The sequence below is a fragment of the Gavialis gangeticus genome, unplaced genomic scaffold, assembly GCF_001723915.1.
Source record: "Gavialis gangeticus isolate Ggan-Ray unplaced genomic scaffold, GavGan_comp1, whole genome shotgun sequence".
NCBI lineage: Eukaryota > Metazoa > Chordata > Crocodylia > Gavialidae > Gavialis > Gavialis gangeticus.
The window spans coordinates 5,254,119-5,260,251 of record NW_017729000.1 but is presented as its reverse complement, the minus strand read 5'-3'; the positions used below and the strand labels follow the sequence as shown (position 1 = coordinate 5,260,251).

The following is a 6,133-nucleotide window of genomic DNA, read 5'->3' as shown; positions in this document are numbered from 1 at the left end:
CAGCAGGGGCGGCTGCTCACAGCACAGGTACCAGTCCCTTGCACTCATCAGCTCTGCGTGCCTTTACTTGGCAGGTAGATTTCCATGAAGTTTTTCCATGAAAATTACTGTTTTTTTCCTGGCATAGTAGTATTCTGCCCCTACAGAGCTGTGTGCTGGGTGCTGTACATATCTACAAAGAGCTGTTGGTGACAACAGGCAGGTGGTAACAGGCTGGTGCGGTAAGGGCTCAGGCTGACCAGCAAGACTGGCATGTTTGCATAGTTAGGGGGGTCTCATTGGTCACAGTGGGAGTGTCTACACATACACTTGTACTGCACAGTAATTTAGGTTACAAAAGTTATTGTGCAGTACAGGTGCGCGTCTACACATGCACGCCCCTGCTGCGCAGTAACTATGGCAACTTATGCCAACTTGAGCACCTTGTACATTTGATACCTGCATCATGCAGATATCAAATTTACACCCAATTAGTTACTGCGCAGTAACGCATGTGTAGACACCTTACTGCGCAGTAATACTGCGTGTGCGGACTGATTTGGGACTAACTTTAGTCCCAGATCAGTCCACATTCAATGTTACTGCACTTTAATGGCTGCACGTGTAGATGCTGGCCTAAAAACTGCTGTGCAGTAATTTACTGCACAGTAAATGCATATATAGACGTGTCCACTATGTCTTAATGAGACTTATCCACTCCTACAGCACCTAGATACAGGTGTTTGCAGCCTGCCACTCCACACTGGCTGTGGATGAGGAGCTTCTCTGCACTACTCACAGAGCAAATGTCACGGTGGAGTGGTTACCATCCCTCCACTTATTGCACAGCGGTGGGTATCGGCCCCTTGCATGGATGCTCGTACTAGCTCTGTCCCCAGGCCATCTCTTAGGTGTCAGATATTCATTCATAGTATAATCCCAGGACCCCCTACCTTAACAACCCATCTGCTGTGTCTGTCTAAAGCATGCCAGCCATCAGTTCCCAGCATTTCATAGCTGCAAAGTGCAAACCTTCCGGCTTCTTAAAAAACACCCATCCCCCTTTTGCTCCCTGCAGCTCTTTCTACCAAAAATCAGGAAGCAAAGTTTCTTTATAACAAACAAGGACCTGTCCCCTGCCAAGGGAGATGGGGACTGAGAGAGAGAAACTATTTGTTCAGCAAATCAGATTTCTAATAGACAATGGTGCTCAGGTTTTGCAAAAAAAAAAATCTGATACTTTTTAATCCTGTTAGGCTTCCACGCTAGTGAAAAGTGTCTGCTGATATATGTACACACACACACACACACACACACACACACAGAGGCTGCTTATGCCTGAAGGCAAGAGCTAATGAGTACAGGCATGCAACAAAAAAATGCCATTTTGGTAACAAATGGTTGGCTTGCGTGTGCCTGTGTGACTTGCACTGGTGCCAAGGGACATTGGCAGCAAAGCCTGGTGCAAAATGCATCTGCTTCCAAAGGATGTAGGGTTTCAGGTGTTGCACCTTATTCCTCCCTTCCCTGCACACCGGAGGTATGTGGAGCTGCTTACGGGGCCAGGAAGGCCGTTGGCTTCTTTGGAAACATCCTCTGTTAAAGGAATGGCTGGTAAAAATGCCAGGTCTTAGGAAAAGACCGGAGTCCTTGCTTACAGACGCTGTGATGTGGCTAATACCGTGTGTTTGCTCATGGCATGCAAGTGAGATATCTAAACCCAGAGAAGAACTGCTGAACAAAACCCTAAGCAGCTTCAGGAATCTAGCAAGTGTCCCACTTATCCTGCATGTCTGACCTCCCTGCCCTATTTCAGATCAGGCCAGTAGCGCTGCATCATTGGAGAGGAATAAGGTGGCATGATCACAAGCCCAATGCCACCTGCCCTACCCCACAAGTCCAGTACATGGGGATTACTGATTATCTGGATGCCAGTGATGTTCAGGGAGGTCTACCTTGCTCGCTGGATGGTCTCTCCAGCCTGGCGTCTCCCCAGTGGGCCCTACGCTTGTGGACAGCAGACTGCAGAGGACTACTGGGACCAGGCAGCCTCCCTGGACAGGTGTCTTCCCTTTCCTACCTGCAGCCCAACATTGCTCTTGTCCACTTCAAACCCAGTATCTATGAGCTAATGCACTGTACTGGTCGCAGCCACAGGACTCATTGTCTGCCTGCAGGTCTATGCCCGCTGGTGGGTGGCATCAGGGCAACTGCTGGAGAAGAGACTTTCCAAAACTTTCCCCAACTTTGCAGCTTTCTGGGACAGAGAGCCCAGGATCCCCAGCAACACGTGTCCCTGGACAGCTGATCTTTGGCCTCCTGGGTTCTTGCATTCCACCCAGTCTGCTTTTAATTCCCTGGGGAGGTGAATTATCTGATAACTGCTACTTCCAAGGGCCCCGGTCTCTTACTTCTGTGCTCCTCACCCTTGTCTAACCTTGTTTTGCTCGGTGCTGGGGAAACCAGAGGCGCATGCCCATGGGTCTGGGTTTGCAAAGGGATTTAGGCTTAGATTCCTATCGGGCACATACACAGCACAGTCCTGCAGACACCGGCTGATACAAACACACAGAGAACAAATACTGCGACCATGTCTTCTATGACCTGCTGCTTCAGCTGCCCTCCGGAGCTGTTCCCCCAGCGAGCAGCGCCCAGATAGGCCTGGCTGTTATGGCACCAGTGTCTTTACTATCTTACTGTCCAGACTTGCGCTCGAGGAGGCGAGATGCAATGAAAGCGCCGGCGCCTTGTCTAAACTAGGGCTCCTATTGTTCATGCCAGTCGCACTGGCGCTGGGAGGGGAAATTATAAGCAGCAGCTCTGTGTCGATACAGGCATCTATCCCCTCGCTCCCAGCCCAGCGGGCATGCATACGGCACGAACGCACTCGTGTCTAATCCTGGAGACCCACTGAGGACACTTAGAGATGCCTCTGTTTTTCCCGGCACCAACATGCTCCCTGCATGTGTCTGCAACACACCTGGGGTCAAAGCAGACCGGTTTAACTCGCCCTCCCCCAGAGACTCAGCCAGAGCTGCTGTGCAGCCCGCTCAGTGGCACAGGGCATCCCTACCTGCAAGACCAGGGGAAAGTTTATGGGCATGGAGCAAAGGGGCTGTCGCCCAGCTGTGACCAGATGCCACAGATGCAAACTTTGCCCAGACATGCCCCAACCTTCCCTCCCTGAACTAGGACCAAGAAAAGGGAGGAAAAATAAGGCATTCCCAGCCCTCCCAGAACAGATAAAACCCTTTGGGTTGGATCCGGGTAAAATCTCTTCACTCACATGCTGAGGATGTTTCCCAAGGTCTCCACTGCCCATCCTAAACCTGCTTCTCCTCCATGTCTCCTGATGCCAGGCTGCACCGTGCTCCCTGAGTCATCGCTCCTTCGCAAAGCCAGCAAGCAGCAAGTCCTTACCTGTTGCAGCAGGAGAGACCTCTCCCAAAATTCACCATCTCTCTGCCCTCTCCTCCGAGTCTCCAGTCCCTGGGCAGCCCCTGCTGCATGGCTGGGAGCCCATGGCGGTGGCAGGGAGGAGAAGAGCGCCTCAGAGAAGTCCCACCATGGGGGAGCTTGCAGGCTGCAATCCCAGCGGCGCAGGTTGCGAGCGGCTAGTGAGAAAGTTGCAGGAGGTGTAACTCTGAAGATCCAGCCCTCCCGTGACTGATCAGAGGAGAGGCATTGCTCACACTCCTGGGAAGTGAATATGTGTGTGTGTCGGTGCTGGGCAGGAGCCCAAGCCTCAGAGCCAAATCATTGCAGAGCGCTTTACTGTTAGATTAGGTCACATCGCTGTGAAATCCAGGACATGGAAAACCAGGAAGGGTGGGGGAGATGTGTTGGCAAATCCCTCAAATACAGGTACAAATCACGTGGTTGCTTTTAATGAGTAGCCAGGTAGGTGCTGTCAGAGGAGCAAAGGGAAAGGATCTCAACTGAGGCTCCTTGAATGCTACAGTCGTATTCACTGCTCTTCTGTTCTTAATACTGCTCTTATTTGTACAGCAAGAGCCAGGGCCAGGGCTGTGTAAGGCACTATGCAAAGAAATGAAATAAAAAAAGAGGGCAACGGCAGAGTCCCTGCCCCACAGAGCTAACAAGTAAGGGCAGGGGTGTCAAAGTCACCTGGGGTCCTGGACCAGCCAGGGCAGGCACCGCGTAGCGTGGGTCTCAGGGCGGGCACCATGCGCGGTGCAGGCCTGGACCGAATGGGGCAGACAGGCACCACGTGTAGCCTGGATTGGGTGGTGTGTGCAACGTGTGTCCCACCCCTGGTGTGGGGTTGGTCTGGGAGCATGTGGGTCACAGCCCCTGGGGCCAGACAATGGGGCTCGAGGGCCAGATGTAGCCCACGAGCTGTGTCTTTGACACCTCTGCTCTTGCAGGAGAGCACAGACGGCTGCAGAGGCAGATTTTGGCCCAAAGCATTTTGATCTTGCGGGGCTCTGGGGTTTTTTTGTGGAAAACTATAACCTATTTTCTGACCCCGGCTCCAAGAAAGCCTCCCAACCCCCGAAAACCCCAGGAAATTTGGGTGACAGCTGAGAACAGATGGGAAAATATCCCTTTGCAATGTCTGAGGAATGAAAGTGAGTTTGAAACCTCTGGACAGCCTCCCCGGCATTAATACAGCCGTAGGTGCAGCTCACTTGGTGCTGAGCACAACCCAGCTGCAGGGACAGCCAAGGACGCATCGTGCTCCACTAATGGAGGTCCCTCGATATCATTGTACATGGCTGGGATTACCGAAAGAACGGCTCTCTCTGTCCCCTTCCTTTGTGCATTCGACAGCCCTTTGGGGGATGCTACAAAGTGCGGAGGTTATACGGCCTGACTCCGCTCTCAGCGATGTGAGGGGCAACGCAATGCCTACAATGAGAGCCGAGTTCAGCCAGCGCCGTTTGAAAATCCCATTCTCCTCTGGCCCTGGTTGCACTTCATGAGTCTTTTCATGGCTGGTATTGTCCACGAAGCCCCAGCTGCTGGGATCAGAGCGTGTCAGGAGGATCTCAGCATGAATGCAAAAGAAAGGGCAAGTTTCTAGCAGAAAAGCTGGAAAACGTTAATCCCAAACGTGTCTCAAATTAGTCTTCTGCCAGCCTTTGCACAGCTCTTAAGTTGGAGACCTAGATGTACAGGGGTCCGATACAGTTTGACTATTTCCTATCAGTTTCTCGAGGAAGACCCTGTCCTACCCGTGTCCCCCAAAGTCCTACTGACCTCGACGATGCTCCGCACCGCCAGGAGATCGCCAGCGGGATCCCAACCTTTGATTTCACACTGTCTGCTCCCCTGGCCTCCAGCACAGCCATGTCTAAAAACCTCCCATGTCTTCATGGGCAGGTTAAATCGAGGTAGGTAAGTGCAATGTTATGGTCGCTATGAGACATCGGGGCCACAAAGATGACGTGACTTGCCCAGTGGGAGAGTGGCATTGCTGAGATCTGAACTCAAACCTTCCCATTCGCACTCAACCTATTCCCATTCCCGCTGGCAGCTCACTCACCAGGTGAATCAGAAATTGCATTGGGCAACCCCCGCAAACAGCAGGGGATGGTGCAAAACCTGAAACGACTCTTTGCTCCACGTTGGAAATAGCCTTGAATTTCAAACCCAGCCTGGACTGAATAGGTTCGAACACGGGCTTTGCACGTGCACCCGGGGCAGTTGTACAGAAGAGGCACTTACGGATGCAGTAACAAAAGAAAGCAACCAGCTCTGCTGTTTTTTTTTAGGAAGACGACAAACAAGTGATCCCTCAATAACCATGTTAATGGGAGATGCACTGAAAATGGATCAAAGGAACGACTCCTTCCTTGAGCTGCTGCTCTCACAGAGGGCAAGAGAATCAGACCTTGGGCTTGGATAACGCGCCGAACAATTGTGGCATTGTTTTCAGATGTGCTGAGGTGTGAGCGATCAAATCTCTGGCTCCGGGGCATCAGCTGATTGCTGCAGGAGTCTGGAAGGAACTTTCCCACATTTCACACCTCTGACAACTGGCCAGATGTGCGGTTTTTGTTTCACCCTCCTCTGAAGCATCCCATGCTGCAGGGACAGGCTCTCCTGGGCTGGGAGAGCTGATTGCAGGCTCTCAGCCACAAAGGCTGGAAATGCTGCTTTTCGATGACTCCAGATAACGCTATGTTAT

General features: G+C 52.0%; 1 protein-coding gene across 2 annotated transcripts in view; it reads right to left on the bottom strand.

The window, feature by feature from the left end:
* Positions 1–3,773, bottom strand: part of FAT2 (FAT atypical cadherin 2) — a 107,817-nt gene extending 104,044 nt beyond the window's left edge. Inside the window, exon 1 of one of the 2 annotated variants that reach the window (XM_019506109.1) lies at positions 3,400–3,773. The gene's annotated coding sequence lies outside the window, so the exon portion shown is untranslated. The remainder of the gene's footprint in view (positions 1–3,399) is intronic. The other variant, XM_019506110.1, reaches the window with a different exon arrangement.
* Between the last annotated feature and the right edge of the window lie 2,360 nt (positions 3,774–6,133).